The sequence below is a fragment of the Aethalodelphis obliquidens genome, unplaced genomic scaffold, assembly GCF_003676395.1.
Source record: "Aethalodelphis obliquidens isolate GAN/ISIS:26980383/991018 unplaced genomic scaffold, ASM367639v1 scaffold6, whole genome shotgun sequence".
Classification (NCBI taxonomy): Eukaryota; Metazoa; Chordata; class Mammalia; order Artiodactyla; family Delphinidae; genus Aethalodelphis; species Aethalodelphis obliquidens.
In genome coordinates this window covers 4,577,879-4,599,865 of record NW_020837950.1, presented here as the reverse complement: position 1 = coordinate 4,599,865, position 21,987 = coordinate 4,577,879, and the positions used below count along the sequence as shown (strand labels likewise).

The window sequence follows — 21,987 nt, the reverse complement described above, 5'->3', positions numbered from 1 at the left end:
TCAAACTGCAGAGGCACTCAAATGTAAAGACAAAAATTACACTTAGGAAGTAGAGTCCCAGCAGTGTTAGGAAGAAAAGATGAAGGGATTGTCCAGTGTAATTAAATGGGCAAGCCCAAAACACAGGAAAATGTTTATGCATCGTCAAGCTTAATCATAATGTACTATATTAAAACGAATTTGGAAGAATTTACCTTTGTAATCTTAACATTCTTTAAAGCCCTATCCTAAACCTTATAAATCAGAACCCACTTGTTTATAAGATCCCCTAGGTCATTCTTAAACACAGTAAAGCTTAAGAAGTGCTACTTTAAATTATATTAATACAAAAACATCAGTATCTTGCTCATGTCATTTTTAGCACACACCTATACTTATTTAAAAATAGAGATTAAGAAAATTCAGGACCTCCCTGGTGGCGCAGTGGTTAAGAATCCGCCTGCCAGTGCAGGGGACAAGGGTTCAGCCCTGGTCCAGGAAGATCCCACATGCCGTGGAGCAACTGACCCCATGCGCCACAACTATCGAGCTTGCGCTCTAAAGCCTGCGAGCCACAACTACTGAGCCCGTGTGCTACAACTACTGAACCCGCGAGCCACAACTACTGAAGCCCATGCACCTAGAGCCCATGCTTCACAACAAACAAAAGCCACCACAATGAGAAGCCCGTGCACCGTAACGAAGAGTAGTCCCCGCTTGCCGCAACTAGAGAAAGCCCATGTGCAGCAATGAAGACCCAACACGGCCAATAATTAATTAATTAATTAAAATAATAAAAGACATATTCATTAAAAAAGAAAGGGAATTCAGAACCCTGAGAAATAATAAAGATAAATTTTCTGCATTCCTTACAAAGAACTTTTTAGAGTTTTTTTTAAAGTTTCTCTATCATGTAGACTAGAAATATATGCCACCTTATACTTCTTCTTGAGAACAGTATAAGAGATTGTCAGATGCCTTACCTAACCTTAAACAAATCACTCTCTAGAAACAGAAAAATCTATCAAAAGTCTAAGTACAGGGGTTTCCCTGGTGGTGCAGTGGTTAAGAATCCACCTGCCAATGCCGGGAACACGGGTTCAAGCCCTGGTCCGGGAGGATCCCACATGCTGCAGAGCAACTAAGCCCATGCGCCACAACTACTGAGCCTGCACTCTAGAGCCTGCAAGCCACAACTACTGAGCCCACGTGCCACAACTACTGAAGCCCGCGCGCCTAGAGCCCGTGCTCCAAAACAAGAGAAGTCACTGCGATGAGAAGCCCGTGCACCGCAACAAAGAGTAGCCCCCGCTCGCCGCAACTAGAGAAAGCCCTCACACAGCAACGAAGACCCAATGCAGCCAAAAAAAAAAAAAAAAAGTCTAAGTAAAAGTAGAATTTAAAATTTAGGTAAGGTGATAATAATTTACATCTGTAATATCTAAAATTATTTTGGATTGTTGTTTACCAGTTTAAATGAATAAATCAATGATGGAATGTTCACTTGCTGATACAGCATTTAGGAAAACATAATTCTCAAAGGCAGACTGATCCTCATTTTGATCGCCATCTTTCTATAAAGAATCATTGTCTTTCTAAAAAAAAAACCTACAATGAATTACCTTTAGAGCTGATTTATTCTATTAAAAAATGACTAGGCTTAATAAATTTTATGATTAAAGTAAGGCAAAGTGTGTATTGTATCCACACATGTGGCAGGATAGGGTGATAAAGATGGGTGAAAGGTACCAGTGTTACCTAGTGGACAATGAGTTCCATTATGGAAAGGTCCATAAAACAAAATGACTGGTAAAAAGCAACCATTTCAGAACTCCACAGAAGGATATTAAAGGCATACAGGAAATGTGTTAAGCCAACAATTGTTATCTTTAAAGAATAAACCATCTGGCCTTCCACAAACAGAGAATTGCATAATTTTTTTAACTGGAGAGTCTTTAAAGATCATGTAACATAACCCCTTAAATTTTAGATAAGATAGATAACTGAAGCCCAGGGAGAATAAGTGAGAGAGTTGGATCCCAAATCAAATTAATAAATATTTATTGAACACCTACTATGGATAAAACACTATTCCAAGGGTTACAGAAAATAAGTATAACAGTGAACCGCTTCTTCAAAGTTTCCATTCTCTATTTCCCAGGTAAATTACCTGCATGTAGCTCTCTGATGTTAGCAATATCCTTTTCCATATTCTGGCTTAGGGTTGGATCGTCTAGGCCCCCAGGCCAAATCTGGTTCATCACCTGATTTGTAAATAAAGCTGTACTGAAACACAGCCACACACAGGCATTCACATTTCATCTAGGCTCCTTTTGCTCTACAAAGACAGAGCTGAGCAGTTGTGACAGAGACTCATGGCCTACAAATCCTGAAATATTTACTATCTGACCCTTTCCAGAAAAAACTTGTATTCTAGATCATCTTTTGCTTGATTTGAAGGATTTTTTTTTTCTTTTTTGATTTTCAAACTAATGAGAGGCTGCTTTTGCCTCAGGAACCACTGCCCACTGAGCGATGTGCTAGATGGTTTTGAAGGAAGAAGTCAGTGGGCTAAATATGGCAACTGACAGCAGCTCTTCAGAACAAGTGAAAACTTGCTCTGGCACATAAAGGACAAGAACCAGAGGACAGAAGACGCTAACCGTCAACAAACATTTAATAACTGCTTCCTAAGTGCCTGCCACGGGGCTGAGCTCTGGGGCTACCCACATAAATAAGACCAACTCAGTTCTCAAAGAACTCAGTATCTGGAAAAAGAAACAATACTTTTATATTAAATGGAATAATAGAAGCTAGTGGACAATGACAGAGAATAATTAATTGAGATTGGGGGCGAGGGAAACTAGTCAACCCCAAGGACAGTCACACAGAGACTTCTATTCCCCCTGCAGAGTTCCAGTTTCAAGAAGTAACCAGGATTGGAAGCTTATAACTATGCATGGTTGCCTCAACCCAAAGGCCACTACTTATAGGTGGGTGGAGTTAACCCTTGGGCGGTATGTTGCTTCCTGAATTCCTATTATAGCACACTTTATTTTTGTTTAACCTTCCTAGTATATTCTTTTAGTTACATTTTAAATTTACATTCAGCTTTAGTCATCTCAACCTATTTTACTGTGCATTTTCACTTCTTTGTTATTTTTTTAGAATCTTTGGATATAGATATTATTTTCTATCATTTTATTCATCTTTTTACACATTCTTTCAGTATTTTTGCCTAATATTTATTTATATTTTTCTTATACCCTTTTGTTTCAACTATTTTATCTTATTCATAGTATCTCCTTCCTTTTGCTTCTCTAAGTGAAAATAAACAGGGGTGATGATCAAAATAGTCAGCCACCAGGAAGGTATGGTAACTGAACAATTTAACAAGCCCAGCCTCAGAGTGGAGGTGGGTCCTGGAGTCCCTGCTATGCCTAGGTCTCACCCTTTTGTTGGTGAATCCCAGGGTGATCAAAGAGGGTCCTGGGGTAGGGCAGGAGGGCTGAAGCAGCAGGAGCACTTGGGGAAGGGATGTAGGAATAGCTAAGTATCAACTGATACGAGAAATTGTAATATTTTCACAACCAATATCATCATACTAGATAAACATCAATTCTGTGATTAGGAAATGGGAGAGTAAGTGGTATAGAGAGGAGACTATTCCAGGCCTCTTAAAATGGAGACAGATGCATTTTTATTTCGATTAACTTTCTTAAAAGTCCTTTCTAAAAGCCAAAGAAGTAAAGACCCTGACCCTAACTCTAGTCACACTTAACTGCCCCAGTTTTTAAAAATATACATCTATTTACCTTGAGGAGACAGTCCAAAATGACCCTTCTTAAGAAACGTTAGGCTGGGACTTCCTAGTAGCGCAGTGGTTAAGAATCCGCCTGCCAGCTCAGGGGACATGGGTTCGAGCCCTGATCCGGGAAGATCCCACATGCCATGGAGCAACTAAGCCTGTGCGCCGCAACTACGGAGCCTGTGCTCTGAAGCCTGCGAGCCACAACTACTGAAGCCCACATGCCACAACTACTGAAGCCTGCGCGCCTACAGCCTGTGCTCCACAACGAGAGAAGCCACCGCAATGAGAAGCCCGCACACTGCAAGGAACAGTAGCCCCCACTAGCCGCAACTAGAGAAAGCCTGTGCGCAGCAACTAAGACCCAACGCAGACAAAAATAAATGAAATTTTTTTTTTAAAGTGTTAGGCTAACTTTAAAAACAGCCAAGAGAACCTACTGAAGTAATACTGTTACACTAACTTCTAAAAACCTTTGTATCTGAATCACAAGATCTTTTGGCAGTAGCTATTTGGAAGAGCACCCATTATAGACAAAGAAGGAAAGCACAGGAGAAGGTGTTGCAACTCAAGTTCCCACGAACTGTCATGTAGCTATAAATCACATGCTAAAATGGTTCGGAGTTATGCACAACGAAAAGACCTAGATCCAAATTCCTAGAATGTTTTCTACGATGGAATGCTCCAAAGATAAATCCTAGTTAAATTTGATTCATCTATCTCCAAGTCAAAAATTCAAAAGTTTTTTTAAACAGTAATAGCCACTATGTATGGAATCATGTATCAATTTTGTTACCATTTTTGGTAATCTTGAAAACAATGCTACAAAGAAAATATCATTCAAAGTGATAGGTGAGGTCAACTGGCCTAGAGAGATTAAGTAGCCTGTTCAAAGACACATAGCCAGTCACCAGTGGAGCTCAACTCAGTCTGGATCAAAGCCCCACTCCATGCCATTCTCAATACTTACTTCACTGCCTCTCTCCCATCACGCCTGTAGGTCTTTTCCAATCTCTCCTCTATCATGAGAATTCTCACAGACTCAGAAAAGGCATGAATATAACCACCCATAAGGCTTCTCCTGCAATCGCCAATGAAAACTACCTGAAAAGTACTCCAAAGGCCCTCTTAAGTAAGGGATCCTACTTGATTTCAGGACACTATGAAAGCCCAACACTTCCAAATCTCATTTATATAAACAAGAAGAATTCGTGAACTCCTTCACACACTTACACAGTGAGAACAAGGTATCATTTGGGTCAAGCCAGAAATTCCATAGCAGACTGATTATAATTTGGAGCTCAAGTTCTTCCATGACACTGTCCTGCCCAAGAATCTTTTAATGACATTTGAATTCCAAAGGATTCTCTATCTCCTTTGGGCTGTTATCACTTACAAGCATTTGAAGTGGCGAAAGAAAACCTCAGAGCCCAGTCTTTGATGAACACTTAAAACACTCTTTACTCATCTCATTCCCTTCTAAAAAGAAACTGGCCTGCCATGCTATTCCTCTACCCAACATAGGGTGCATCAAACAAAAGCGAGCTATTCAGGAGATACAAAATCTAACCACTGAGAGCAATGGTTCGACAAAAATAAAACTAAAAAGATCACTTATTAAAGAAATCCAGTTAGTACTAGTTAGCATCCCCCATTCTTCACTAGTCAAATATAAATAGCAGCCTTTAAAACTCAACCAAAAGACATTTGGAATTTTATACAACAAGTGCTACGTTTTGGTCTGTTCCTGCTAATAAGCTGTGCTGAACACCTCAAGAGAGGTATACCAGTATACTATTTAATGTTTATATCCCATGGAGTCATTAACACTTTATAATGAAATGAAAATGTTTTTTATATATATATATATATTTTTTTTTTTTCTTCAGTACGCGGGCCTCTCACTGTTGTGGCCTCTCCCGTTGCGGAGCACAGGCTCCGGACGCGCAGGCTCAGCGGCCATGGCTCACGGGCCCAGCCGCTCCGCGGCATGTGGGATCTTCCCGGACTGGGGCACGAACTCGTGTCCCCTACATCGGCAGGCGTACTCTCAACCACTGCACCACCAGGGAAGCCCTGAAAATGTTATCCTAATGTGAGTCTCAACTGTTTTTGTAAAAGTCATGTGAAACAGCTATTTACTTAATCAGCTTACATAACCAGAGTGTTACAGAAATAATTATCAACTGTTCGTTAAAGCGTAACACAGGATCTGAAAGAGATGCAGACATATTGGAATTAAAGTGTTTTCCTATTGAAATATAGCTCTTAATTAAAATGAAAGCACCATAAAAAAGAAAAAGTATGTGTTCTTTGGTGGAACAATTAAACTTGATAGATACACTAGTCTTTTAAAAATAATTTAAACATATTCAAAAACATCAAACACTGCAGTGAGGTGGAGTAGAAGGACAAAATGCCTGACTTTAAAACAATGGCATGGGCTTCCCTGGTGGCGCAGTGGTTATGAATCCACCTGCCAATGCAGGAGACACTGGTTTGAGCCCTGGTCTGGGAAGATCCCACATGCCACAGAGCAACTAAGCCCGTGCGCCACAACCACTGAGCCTGAGCGTCTGGAGCCCGTGCGCCACAACTACTGAGCCTGCGCGTCTGGAGCCTGTGCTCCGCAACAAGAGAAGCCACCACAATGAGAAGCCTGCGCACCGCAATGAAGAGTCGCCCCCACAACTAGAGAAAGCCCACGCACAGCAAAGAAGACCCAACACAGCCAATAAATAAATAAATAAATTCATTTTAAAAACCAATACACTTTCTGTGGGGATGACAAATATCAGTATTAGGAAATCCAATTATCCAAAAATAAATAAATAAAAACAGGCATGACTATACTGCTGAGTAGCCAAAAAACCTCAAATAATTTGGTTAAGCCTCTCTGAACTTTTAAAACTTTTAACAACCTATCTCACAGGGTTTTCGTGATGACTTAGGTAACATCTGCTCATTCAACCAATATTTATTGAGCAACTATTATGTTCCAAACCCTGGAACACATCAGTAGACAAAGCAAAGTCCATGTTCAACTTACATTCTGAGAGGGGAAAAGGGACAGGTATGCACTAAATGGGTAGACAAATTAGACCATTTAAGTTATTTGTAAATCAAAACAACAATGCCCAGAATACATAAGGTGATCAAATAATTTCGACATATATTTAGTTCTGTTCAATGTCTCATTATCTCTGTTCTGGTGAATTATAAAAATCAATTATAATATATTTACACTCACTTATTCTTGACTCCAAACAGAATGAACAACAACAAAATTAAGGTTGATTCCATCAGAATAAAAATAACCCAGTCCTGGAGATACAAGGACTCTGCAGCTGTCACAACAGAAGCCCGTGGAAACACACTGCTTGATTCGTAGGATCTGACGCATAACTATGCCTAACATTCATTCTCCTTCAATGGTGAGACAGCCCTGAAGTATATTCTGAATCTGTGAAGGGCATTTTCTCCCCACCAACTCTTACACCTGAAGATAAATATTAGTAGAACTGGCACAAATAGTATCTATCAGTGAAATCAGTCTCTGATCACATAATTAGGACTCTACACACAAAAAATTGGATTTTTAAGCATCTTATGAATATGATTACATAACATGAACATTTTGATTATTTTTTTTATTAAGGAAGTAAAAGGACAGCAAATAAATGATTTACTTCTTTAACAAAATTGCAACATTATACAACTATATAGAGTCCCTTTATGATAAATTATAACTGTTAACTAATCATTTAATCAAAAAGCTCCATTAAAGTAGGAGTCAGGGGCGTGGGGGGGGGGAAATCAATAGGTCTATTAAAGGTTTTAACTTAAATATAAAATCCATGTTTATTCCCTAGACTTTTGATGTAGTGCCAAGTCCCTGTCTCTTAAGGTGAATTTGCTGATTACTCTGTTGTCTTTCTCGCCTAAAATACAGCTCATGTACATCACCTATGATACCTAATTTCAATTTCTTCAAAGTGGAGTGGGAAGTTGAAGGTTTGTGAGGGCAAAATCCTTCCAATCTTGTATACTTCTCTGGCCTAAATGTAATTTAAAAGGAAACTTTTCGAGGAATTCACTTTTATAGAGTATGAGCAAAGTATTCAACTTTTTTACACCGAAACGACTTTCTTTTCAGCCTCATACTTTACTGAATTATGTGATACCTAATTAAAATACATGATCATAATTACAAGTATAACTGGCATAAACAAGTTTGGTTTAAAACGCAACCAACTCTTGGTAAGCCCACACCTCAATCTGTTAGTAGCAGAAGCGGTGGCAGGGGATTTGAACAGTGTGCAGTGTACTACAGGCATTTGTTAATATATTTTACAGAGAAATAGAGGATTTCTGGTAAATCCAATCTGTTGTTTGCGAATTTCTATCAAACTTTTAAAACTTTAGGTTACTTAATATTTAGAGAAAGTTAAAAAATGAAAAACTTTATTAAAAGTGAAGAAAAATGTTCTTCAAAATATCAACCCCTGGGCTTCCCTGGTGGCGCAGTGGTTGAGAGTCCGCCTGCCTCTGCAGGGGACACGGGTTCGTGCCCCGGTCCGGTAAGACCCCACATACCGCGGAGCAGCTGGGCCCGTGAGCCATGGCCGCTGAGCCTGCGCATCTGGAGCCTGTGCTCCGCAATGGGAGAGGCCACAACAGTGAGAGGCCCGCGTATCGGGGCGGGGGGGGAACAACCCCTGCAAATACCTCAAAATTCTACGCATATTTTTGTTAAAGAAACCATAAGCATCTATAAATATTTCTGGAGTTAAAAGTAGCAAGGTAAATTTCTATATATTGCAAACTTATCCTCTCACAAAAGTACAATTATCAATCCATATTACAATTTTGTCTAAAATTCCTTAGAAATAGTTTTTTGTAATTTTGAATTAACAATTAAAGAAGTTGGAAACAACTGATCCAAATACAAAGCTATGAGATTACATACCAGTTTTTCTCTAAAAGAATACTTCCTTCTTTGCACTACTGATATGAAATCTCTTCATACTCTTGATCTCTCCTTTCATTAAATGAGCAAACTGTAACGCCCTTTAGAAGAACTGTACCCAGTTCTTTGCATGACTTCTGGATAAACTACTGCATTATCTCTATCCCAGAACCACCAGCAAACAGGAGGTAAATTCATTCATGCTGAGTTGCAAGTAATCAGTGTGTAGACTGGTGTGAATCATGTGGGTTTTATTCTTACATACAATATAAATTTAGTATCAAATTTTGAGATTCAAGAAAAGGACTTTATCAGTAAACTGAAATTTCAGAAACCAAATCTTTTTACAGATATTGCCAAAGAAGTCCCTTAATTTTAATAGTCATTCCCTAAAGTTGAATTTTATTTTTGAAGAGAAAAATGGGGCAAGAGTTATTCCACAAAGGACCTGTGGCCTCTGAAATTTCAAACAGATTCTTCAGTTGTTTCAGTTCCATGATTTTGCTTTATTTTGACTGACTGGTAAAAAGATATATAGCATAGAAAGCCCTTAATCATTAAATTGAGTGCTATTTGAAAATTAATGTAAATTACAAAATCTCATTATTATACTTTATAACATATACGCTATGTTCAAAAATGTGTAAGACAGTCTTTAAAAAAAAAGGAGCCATATTAAACTAATGGGCATAGGATATTACATTTAAACACCAGGTCCCTTATATATGCTGTGGTACAGTGAAGAAAGCAACTAAATGATTCAAGACTGAAAGCTAAAGAGTAAATTTTTAATAACATAAATAACTGCACATATTAATACATTCATATTCTTCACTTATGCATATCTATACTGTTGAACACAAAACTAAGTACTGAATGATTTACAGATTTTAATTGAAATTAAGAGGCACTAACCCATCAGTAGTCTCACCTCCACTTTATCCACCCAAATGAGTGAAGAGTATAAAAAAAAAAAAAAGACTTCTAAAACCAGTATATTCTAGAAATGAATATTTCTTTTTAAAACTTAAAAGCTCCTTCTCCTTTCTTTTACATAATATTTTTAAAACAGAAATTTTAGTTTCTCCTAAGTATGACCCTATTTTTTTTTTTTTTTTTTTTTTTTTTGGCGGTACGCAGGCCTCTCACGGTTGTGGCCTCTCCTGTTGCGGAGCATAGGCTCCGGACATGCAGGCTCAGCGGCCATGGCTCACGGGCCTAGCCACTCCACGGCATGTGGGATCTTCCCGGACCAGGGCACGAACCCACGTCCCCTGCATCGGCAGGTGGACTCTCAACCACTGAGCCACCAGGGAAGCCCTGACCCTATTTTTTAAACTGACAAGAAACAGTGTTAAGGAGAGTACAAAGAAATAGAGATACTGCCCTGGGGAGCTTAAATTGAGAAAATTCTGAAAAGTAACTTGGCATTGTCTATCAAAATTTTAAATGTACATAGAAATTTATACTAAGAAGCAATCATACAAAGGCATAAAGTAATACAATAAATGAATAAAGTAATAAAAAATGGATATTTATTACATAATTACTTTTAATAATTAAAAATTAAAGTCACTCAGTGTTCATCAATAAGGACTGATTGAATAAATTATGTCATACAATGGCGTGCATCATAAAGAGACAGAAAGATGGTTATGATGTATTAAATGAAAAAGCAAGTATCAGAACAGTTTAGGTAGTAAATCTCATTTTTAAATTCTATAAGTAAAAATGTATATGTGCATATTAAATATGCATGAAAAACAGCTGTAATATATATTAAACTTGCAGAGGATTTACAGAAAATCTTTCTACTAAATATTACATTAATTTATATGAGCAGTTATATATTCCCTATAATAAAAATTCATAATCATACAGAACATTTTAACATTTTTAAAGTGTTTTAGTCCAAATTTTAAAGCAGGCATTTTTTTCATCATCTTCCTAAAGGATTTTCCTTTTTTTTCCCCAACATTTTCTAGTTACCATATGCAAACCTGATTTTTCTCCTGACACATGAGTATCATCCTCTCAAACTTTAAAAGGCATTATATTCAACTTTGCAGAATTATATGAAATAAAGGTAGTGAGACAAAATAATCATTATTATATTCAAAGATTTTTTTTTAATATTTCATCCCAAATATTCTTTATCTTTAGAACAAAAGAATGGGACTTTTTTTAAAGTGATTTCTGTAGTGATAGATAAAACTCAGTATCTTGTTTTTCACGTATATACCCTACCGATTGTAAAATACCTTTTTTCAATAAGTATAATCCTTCATCATAAAAATATTTTCCAAGATCACTAAACTGTTAACTTTACTAATGCCTTTATCTTGATCTATAGCAATCAATATTTCTCCATCTAAACTCAAAGCAAAATTTTGATACTAAAAAAATTTAGGCCCACTATATATTTACTCTATTTTTAAATTCTTTTTAGTATTTAAACTTGATTTTCAAAATAAAGATTTATGCTCACTAGAATTCATACTTGTAAAAATAATTTTACTTTTCTAAAATAGTTTTTATTAAAGGATTGAAAATACATTTTTACTTTACCTAGTTGCTGATGTTGGTGTTTGTCATAATTACTGTGACCACTCTCCTCATCTACAGTCTTCTCTGATGAAGGCAAACTAAGAGGTTTCAACTTCAGCAATCTTGGAGGACTTCCCTGAAAACTCTCTCTAGTGTCCAAAACCACATCTCCCGAACGAACGGGAGAAACAACTCTCTTCAAAAAGTCCATTTTAAGGTTCTTCTACATTACTGGGCCCACGAGCACACAGAAGGGTGCTTGTACCAACTTCTTTGATGAGAAGGTAAGGTCCACTCTTTGTGTCAAAGAGCAAAGAAACGTCATGTGAACTTAGGTGGGTCGACTGCCAGCTGTTTTGAAGCTGATTTTTAGGACATTTGCTGTTCATACTGATAAGAAGTCAAACAGCTACCGACTGTGAAACTGCACTTCATATATACATGTACATGTACAATGGGTGTTAACAGCAATACTGGGACTATAAAGTGTTTAGCATCCATCTAGTTTAACATTTAGACTTTGAAAACCTACACTGTGATAATGTTAAGACAAATTTACCTTGGTCTGAGGCGTGTCTTACTTTTAAATATGCTGAACAACTTAAATGTGAAACAGTAACTTGTTTTCAAAAGATAATTCTTATCATTCTGAAAATTCACTAATAGACCGCAGGAACATCAAGTTTTACAGGAGGTGAAAAGGAGTAATTTAAAACTATACTATATTATGAACATCTCAATATACTTTTAAACACACACACAAAAACCTCTTCATTATAATCAATCATAAGTATCAACAGTAGCAAAGGAAACCTTGGCATGAATTACTAAAAAAAAATTGATAATTTAAAATGTATGAATCTAAGAAAATAAAGTTGAACAGTTTAAAGTATAAATATTTAATAAATAAACCCAGTAATCAACCTTACACAATTTATTTCCAAATAACTGAGCATTCTACTAAATATTTTAAAATAGCAAAAGTAGCTGATCCTACTGCCTTACTACAATCCAGAAGCATGACAAAATGTGCCAGTAAAAGGTGCCTACATAAGACTTTGTGAACTTAATGTCTTTTCTCCCTTCCTTTGCCTGTCCTCTGGTGGGGTTACGAAGTGACACGAAAGAAATGGAAAAAAAAAAAAAATGGGAACAGATAAGACGTAAACATCCCTAAACTAATCAAATTGATAACTTTGAAGGATACACATTTTAATAATAAAAAAAAATGTGATTCACTTAGTGAAACACAAACACAATCTCATTCTTCCAACACTCAATATGAAGAAAATGCTCTACAAATATTAAAAGATGAAGCATAAAATTGTCTACACAGGTATCAGGGAAAATTGTTATAATATAAAAACAAGGAAATTTCTGGTCTGAACTGTCGAGTTTTTAATCCTTATTCTTCTGCCACATTAATAACGAAGTCAATTATTCTCTATTTCATTCATTTAAAAGATGTTAAGTAAAAGTCCTCTACACATAAAGCATTAATATAGTATTAAGGTTCAGAGAAAATTTAGAGGATTTATTAATGCAAATTCTGTCTCACGGAATCCTACAGTAAAAAGGGGAAAAAAAAAACACAACAAGAAGTCAAGTAAAGGACTCAAATTTCTTGCCCTAAAGCAGACTGTACCAACTAGAAAAAAACACTGACTTTAAAAAAGTCCTTCTCAAAAAAATAAAATTAAATTAAAAAGTCCTTCTCAGAAGTAGATTCTCTCTTAACCCTGGAGCACAAGAGGATTAAAAATTCATATCTGATCAGCCTATTCCCTGAACAGAGAAAACAAACTGGTTAGAACCATAATCCATATCCCTTAATAGCCTAGGAGTTATCACTGTATCTTACAGGGTTTTTGTTTTGTCCATCTTACCTCATTCATTCTTTTTTTTTTTTTTTAATTTATTTGGCTGCATTGGGTCTTAGTTGCAGCACGTGGGATCTTTGTTGCAGCATGCAGGATCTTTCGTTATGGTGTGCAGGCTCTTCTTTGTGGCGCAGGGGCTTCTCTCTAGTTGTGGCATGAGGGTCCAGTAGTTGCGGCGCACGGGCTTAGCTGCCCCACAGCATGTGGGATCTGAGTTCCCCAAATCAGGGGTCAAACCCACATCCCCTGCACTGGAAGGCGGATTCTTAACCACTGGACCACCAGGGAAGTCCCTCGTTCATTCATATTTTTTTAACTGAAGGATAACTGACTTACAATATTATGCTAGTTTCAGGTTTACAACATAGGGATTCGATATTTTTATAATTATGAAAAGATCACCGTAAGTCTAGTTACCACCTGTCACCATACAAAGTCGTTACAATATTACTGACTATATTCCCTATGCTGTACGTTACATCTCCATGACATTTATTTTATAACTGGAAATGTGTACCTCTTAATCTCCTTCACCTATCTCACCCATATCGCCAACACCCTCCCCTCTGGCAAGCCCCTGTTTGTTCTCTGTATCTGTGACTCTGTTTCTGTTGTATGTGTGTTCCTTTGTTTTGTTTTTGAGATTCCACATATAAATGAAATCACATGGTATTTGTCTTCTCTGCCTGAGTTACTTCACTTAGCATAATACCCTCTAGATCCATGTTGTTCTTTTGTTTGTTTCCTCTTTACTGATACAGTCTCACATTCTTTAAAACAGATGTCCCCAACCCCAGGGCTGCACAGCAGGAAGTGAGCAGCAGGCGAGCGAGTAAAGCTTCACCTGCCGCTCCCCATCATTCCCCATCACTCGCGTTACCACCTGAACCATCCCCACCCCCCATCTGTGGAAAAACTGTCTTCCACGAAACCGGTCCCTGGTGCCAAAAAGGTTGGGGACTGCTGCTTTAAAACTTATACGTGTGGTTTTCCTCAGGTCCCATTGTAGGTCTTCCTTATCTGTGGAGCCCAGGAACACAGTGGTATGCAACACATGCTGATTATGGAGGACAAGTTACCTTCATGTTTGTTCATGATGTACAAGACAACCATGTGTGTCACTGTTAACCTCACTGCTCTAAACCACACTTTCAACTGGAAAAAGGAAGGGCAAGGATTAGGTGTTATAGGAGGGACCACAAGATTTTTCTCAGATTTCCTTCATTCAACACATATTTGCCGAGCAGCTTCTTTAATGGCCTGTGCCCAATGCAAAGGCATTAAGGATATGTCTCCATCCCCAAGAAGCTTAACTCTTACAACTACAAGACTCCCTGTCTCAGTTGGCTAAGGCTTTGTCGAGCCTACATTATACTTCACTTTCCTCTGCCCAATAACCTCCCCTCTTTATAGGTTGTTGATCCCTAATAAACATCCCGGAAGCCAAACTCCCTTCCAGCATCAGTTTTTGGAGGACCCACCCTGAGACATACAGCAAGAGGGAAAGCATGGCACTCCAGTATCTGTTACTAGCTGAATCTATGACAGGGAAATACCATAAAGCCTTGTTTGCATGTTGATATTTCTAAGATCTTTGGTTGATTATCACAACCTTGAACTCTTGGTATAAGAGTTACAGGACTGAGAAAAGGCTAGTCACTCAAAGACAGCATTTAAAAATCTTTTTAGACCTCATGGTCACTATTTAGCCTTTAGAATATTTATTATAATCTTACCGTAGAATTCAAGACAGTAATTTCTTGGTGGTAAGCTGGATCATCTAATCCTGGCTGTGGGACTCTTGAGCAGTTCTGAGAATTAAGCATTTAGGTGTTAATCATCCAAGAGTCAAATAAACGGCTTCAGCTCTGAAGAAAAACATGAGATTGACACATTAGATACGTTTATAAAAAGTACATCTGTGTGTGACTCATATCTACCCTTACTTCTGAATATATTATATTGCAGTGTCACCTGGTGCTACAGTTATCCCTCTTTCAATTAATGTTGCATTACACTTTTTTCTAAGATTTTATTATGAAAAATTTCAAACTAATGCAAAATTATTAAGACTAGTATAATGAACCCACCGTTGTTAACTCACAGCAAGTCATGTTGCATTTATATTTTCACACCCCCGCCCAACTCCTATCCCACCACTCTGGATCATTCTGAGGCATTATACTATGCCCCTTCATCTGTAGATAATTCTGTATGTCTCTCTCTAAGACAAAGATTTGCTTTATTAAACATAAGGCAGTACCATTATAATATCTACAATAAATTCAAAATAATTTCTTTACAACATCAACTACCAATCAGTGCTCAAATTTCCCCAAATTTCTCATAAGTGTTTTTTTAAACAGTTTGTTCTAATCCAGATCTAAACAAAATCCATACAGGCAATTATTACTGTCTCTCCTAAATCGCTTTTAATCTATAGTTTTTTTCCTTTCTTCTCTTTGCAGTGACAAGCCATGATGCTTTTACTAGGCTATGATTGAATGAATACATTAATACCTTAACTGTTCAATAATACATTAAATCCATTTTCATTTTATTCACTAAATTAATCAGATTTGCAAAATAGTTCATATACCCACTAGGCCTAATATTTATCCCATCTACAGACAGTGTTTAGGATTTAGGATGTATATTTTTCAAAGTCCTATTATAATAACTCTGAGCGGGTCATGGACTCTGAACTACTATACCTTATATGTAATAATTTGATGGCTACTAAGAATGAAACCAATGACCATAGGGAGTTACCCTTTTACCACATATAAGGCCTCACATGTAATCATGCACATTCCACGTTTTTTTTCTTTTTTGGTTTTTTTTTTTGCGGTACGCGGGCCTCTCACTGTTGTGGCCTCTCCCGTTGCGGAGCACAGGCTCCGGACGCGCAGGCTCAGCGGCCATGGCTCACGGGCCCAGCCGCTCCGCGGCATGTGGGATCTTCCCAGACGGGGGCACGAACCCGCGTCCCCTGCATCAGCAGGCGGACTCTCAACCACTGCGCCACCAGGGAAGCCCACATTCCACGTTTTTATTACCATGAAAGGTCTGTGCATTTTTCAACAGTTAAATAGGACACATTTTTAATCTGTCATTGAAACTCTAATCAACCTCATTTTAAATCACATCTGGTTTCCTACTATTTTTTCTGTTTAATGAATTTAATCCCCAACCCAACAGAAAGAACTACTTGCTGAAATATTAATTTTGTACTTAAACCTTCTTAATCTGAAATTCCTTTAGCCAATTTAGAAAAAAATATAATGATATTTCATTTATTCAGAGGTATAATCAACTAAATCATGACTAAAACCAAATCTTTGAAGCCCCAAAACTGGTAAATATGAATATGAACAAAATAGTAATTTAGATGCACTTGTTCATAATCATATATCATTCAGACTTATGGAATTTTTGACTGCCCCACCAAATATTTCTGAATCTATTAACAAGAAGATATCTACAATTCTGCCATAACTTTTTATCCTTTATTTTATATAAGGTTAATGGAATTATTTCTCCCTCAAAGCAAATAAAGTTTATGTGACAAATAGCATACCATTTCTTGTACATAGTGAGCAGAGTACAGTCACATGCTGGTGTGTATTTAATGAAATTTAAACTATTTTTCACTTTGTCTTCTAGGACAAATCACAAAACCAAGTACTCCTGGAGGACAAAGCTGTTTTAGGAATACTGCAAAAATTGCATCTAGGATTGATTTGTACTACCATGTCTACATCTTTCGTTTTGCTTCATTTTTGAATATCCTTCTGCTCAGACACAGCAAGGGCTAATGCCATGCTTTTTACATGTGTTTTCTCTTCTTATAACCACACTGTCAGAGCACTGTCATTTTAAGACTTCCCAATGTTTGCCTAGAATTTTCAATACCTCTCTAGTACAGATACAGCCTTCCTATTTTCCACTTTCACTTTTGATAAAATAAACAAACTTTTGTCTTTAGTTACCCTGGAAAATATTTGGTTTATACTTCCCTGGCTTTCTTTATAGGTTATAATCATTTTTAGCAGGGATGGGTTTTTGTTTTCATTTTGTTTGGGTGTGGTTTGGGTTGTTGGTTTTGGGGTTGTTGTTTTTTTCATTTTTTCATATCAATTGCACTTTCACCTTGTCTCCATATACATCATCTAACGTGGAACTCATTTTTATTTTTCATTTCACTTGATTAATTTGGAGAATATTTTATCTACAAGAAGAGTAACTTTTATTACCATTTTTATACTACTGCTTTTGAGATGGTCAAGGTCAGAGAGGTTAGGTAACTGTGGTCACGGTATACACATGACCAAGCCTGTTGTTTCTTATTTTAAAAGAAAAAAGTCATATAAACAAGAGTGACTTGAGGAGGTCAGTTGGTGTTTGACAACACTGAAGATAAGACTGTAAATAGTCAAACAGCACAAGCTTTAAAGGACCAAGGCTTTAAACCTTCAGCAAGACTAATGATCTAGAAGCTTCCATGTGTAATAAATAAAGAGAACAGTGGCCCAGCTCTGGGGCTTGGGAGGATTCTCAGATCAAATGACGTCCTTCAAGGACAACCCTGCTTCGCTTCAGTCTAGAAAGTAAAAGAGAAAGTTGAATGGGTGCTCAGATAACACATTAACCTCATTTCCTTTCTGAAAAGAATTACGAGGGTAATAAAGAACAGAAATGCCACAAACCTAATGTATCCTAATTGTAGTAAGATGTGACATAAAAGTCTCTGATATACATTGATACAGAAAATGATAATCTCAAGCAAATAGAGTAGAAATTAAGAATAAATGAATCTCAGTGATGTTCATTATAAGTACTCTCAATACTTACAGACTTGGAATACTTCATAATTTGAAAAGGAAAACAGGAAGTTATGGTGCCTAGCACAAGGTAGATTTGAGTTCAACATAATAAAAAGAAAAACTTATTATATAATTCATTTTAAAAAGCTGCTTCATAAAGAAATAGAGTTCCTACTCACTGAGTTTTTAGGCAAAGATTGTTAGAAACGCTATAGAAAGGGTTACACCACTGGGTCAAAAGATTAAGCTAAATTACTTCAGAGATTCCAACTTGAAACTCTAAATTTCACTTCAAAATGTATTTTGTACTTATACTTGAATAATGGAATGTGTGGTGACCTAAAGATTCAATCATATTTCAACTAAAGAAAGAAACCACATTGCAAGATACGAAATCTATAAGGGAAAATTCCTGCCCTTCTATTGAAATTATTCTGGGAATACTGGAAGGCCTCTTATAATGATGCAATGATTTTTGAATACATTGGAATAATCATAGCTCCTATTTGTAATAGCAAAATAAGTGTAGAAAATGTAAAATGCAATGACTTTTTAAATCTGCTGAAGATAATGGAAAATGTGAAAAATCTATTCACAAAGACTCAAATGCAGGCAGCAAATAATTACTCAAATTATCTTTTCTGTCTGGCTGGCAAAAGTCATTAAGATAAAGAATTTACAGTCATCCCTTTAATTAAGAAAATTAATGATTTATAAATTAACACTGGTTCCATCACACTTCAATTTTTAGAAATTCACTTTTTCTCTTATTTTAGAAATGTTATAATTTTTACAATTTTTAAAACAAACCTGCATTTTAATCTTTTGTCATTCTTTTAACCTTCTACCAAATTTCAATTTTAAGAAGTATGGAAACTTATGATGCTGACTAATGCAATCACAGATTACACTACATCACCTGCTAAAACTGCCGTATAATGGCACTGAGCTAGAATAATTGGGCTTCACTGCAAAAATCTAAATCTCTTGCTGATAAAGCAATGTTCTCTGCAGGTAAATTTTTCAACATTTTGTTGATTTTACATTTTTAGCCACAATAGCAGTTACTGCCATACCACTTGGTTTAATGAAAACAATTAGGAGAATTTTCCATTCTCAAATTTAAGGGGAAGTTTTTCTATAACAATTTCATTCATTGAATCAAATGAAAACAGTGCCAAAGTACATTTTCTAATAGACTGATGAATGAATATGTATTGTTTAGAACAATTTCCTGTTACATTTCTACAGCATTACATTTCTATAGTATTTCTAACCCATTCTACAGCATTTCTGTTGGCACAGAAAAAAAACAGGAATTCGACCACAAAATTATCATACAAATGCCCTACCTACTCATCTAGACTTAAACAAAAAGAAAAATTTCGGACAAATATAGAAACAACCAAGACATCAACCTCACTAAACCTGGAATTTTCTTCCATCCCTAATTTTTAAAAATCTACTGCTGTAATTAGGACACACATAAATTTACAAAAATCATACCTTTAACAAATATTTATTGAGCAGAACTATGTGCCAAGAACCAGGGACAGAGGAGTGAACAGAACAGACAAAAGTCCCTAGCCTCACGGAGCTTACCTTCTAGTAGGAGCTTGAATTTTGAATTTGAATTTTTTTGAAGTTATTCTTTTGAGAATCTCAAAAGTTTTGGAGGCCTCTCCTTCCAAAATGCACATATACCTAATTTTGCAGGGTTATGAACCTTTATAATCCAATCATTAATTATGGATTAAAAACCCCTGATAAAAATCCTCCTTAGGCTTATTTTCTATGTCTACCATTTATAGTTGATAGTTTCATAATTTTACTATTCATAGTATAAAGAAGTAGTACAGTCATCCCTCAGTATCCAGAGGGCATTGGTTCCAGGACTCTTTGTGGAAACCAAAATCATCAGATGCTCAAGTTCCTTATATAAAAGTGTGTAGTATTTTGCATATAACCCACTCAAATCCTCCCATATGCTTTAAATCCTCTCTAGATTACTTATAATACCTAATACAATGTAAACACTATGTAAATAGTTGTAAATACAATGTTAATGCTGTGGGAAGCAGCAAATTCAAGTTTTGTTTTTTGGAACTTTCTGGAATTTTTTTTCTAAATATTTTTGATCCAAGGTTAGTTGAATCTGTGGATGTGGAAGACTCAGATACAGAGGACTGACTGTACTTTTTTTTTCCCCATTAAAATACTTAAGGTATTCAAATTTCAATAAAATGTTTTCTATTTATTCCATTTGTCCCTCTCACAAATTCACAGACTGTCAGAGTACCCTTTATCAATCTTGGCTTTTCCAGAAAAAAATTGATCCTAACCTCTTTGGTAGCTTCATAGGTAAATTTTCTGATTTCATTAATTATTCTCTGGATCTTCTTAAGTTAAAATCCCCCTCCCTCTGCTCAGATCTTCAGCTAAAGTCTCTGTAGAAGTCACCACAGTCCCTGGAAGAAGATATACGCTCAAGAGAAACCACAATAAAACCTTATTTAACCCTAACAGAAACCATCAATTACCCCCAAATTTTTGTTCTTGCTTTTCACAAAAAGAGAGTGACTCCCTAGAAAAAAGCTTTCTTATTTAAAAATACAACATCTAAAACACTTTTAGGGTTATTACTGTCTCTAATCAATGTCTTATGCCTTTTATACCTATAAGTTTTAAAATTATACATTGGAAATTTCTCTACCTAATTATGATCCTGAGGTCCTAAAAGAGCAAACATTAAAGAAAATTCATGAAAATTTGATATGTGTATTTTAGATGTTATATAAAACAATTTACAGTAAAAAGGTTTCAAGGCTAATTCAAATTTTAAGTTAATAAGAAAAATGAATAAGTAGCTGTGAAAGGTCACAGAGCAAGTAAATGGCCACAATTTAATCTTCAAAGTTTGTCTTTTCTCTTTTTCTCTGTGTTTATAGTCTCCAGCAAGCTTAGAGAAGTCTCACTTTTGTAAGAGCAACTATGAAAGCACAAATTCCCACTGATGTTTAGATGACCTATTTCTCTCAAATTTATAGTGCCAAAACAATTTCTCTAAGTTTAAGGAAGAATGATCATTTGTTACCTGCAGTCTCATAACTTGTATCAAAAGCCTTTAAAAATGTTTATGCTCTTTGACCCAATAATTCCACTTCTAAATGCTTTTTCTAGGAAGATAATCAGAAATGCACATAGAGATTTATTCACAAAGATACCATTGTACCATTATTCTTATGAACAAAATACTGGAGGGGAGGGGCAGAAAAAAAACAAAGGACCAGTTGAAAAAAAATCATGGTATATTCACTAGATGAAATGTTATCCATCAATTAAAAATCATATTTTTTAACTAATATGCCATAATATTAACCACATATCTTTAAGTAATACATAGAAAAACAAAACAGTATTTACAGTATCTTCCTAATTATTGGAGATAAAACTACATTTAGAAGCAAACAATAAACTTAGAAGGATAGACTCAAATTGTCAAGGTATTCAATCTCTCTATGCCCATTTCCTCATCTGCAAAATAAGGATTATAAAACCTCTCAGGGCTATTATGAGAATTCACTTTTAGATGAAAAGTGCTTAAATAGTGTTTGACACACAGTAAGTACTCAAATGTTTATTATTATTTATTAACTCATATAACATACGCTGATAGACAAAATCTGCAACATTTCTAAGAAAAAAAGAAATGAAGAAATTAAAAACTACTCATAATTCTAACATCAAGAGATAGACACTATTAATTCATGTAAATATCTGGGTTAATTTCTTTCAGGTCTTTTAATACGCATTCAACATTTTATACAATTGGTATCATGTTTTACCATTTCTACTGGTTACAAAATATTGTAAAATTTTATAAATATACTATGCATTGCATAGTATAGAATGCAATGCATCCTTCCACTGGTATTGAACATTAGGTTCAATTCTTCACTCTATAAATAATATTGCAGT

General features: G+C 36.0%; 1 protein-coding gene across 9 annotated transcripts in view; it reads right to left on the bottom strand.

Moving 5' to 3' along the window:
• The window catches only part of FRYL (FRY like transcription coactivator), a 244,633-nt gene that overhangs the window by 169,667 nt on the left and 52,979 nt on the right, over positions 1-21,987 (bottom strand). For 7 of the 9 annotated variants that reach the window (XM_027103011.1, XM_027103012.1, XM_027103013.1 and 4 more), the window contains one exon: positions 14,920-15,051. The exons of 1 other annotated variant lie outside the window; for it this stretch is intronic. The gene's annotated coding sequence lies outside the window, so the exon portion shown is untranslated. The remainder of the gene's footprint in view (positions 1-14,919; positions 15,052-21,987) is intronic. One more of the 9 variants, XM_027103007.1, reaches the window with a different exon arrangement.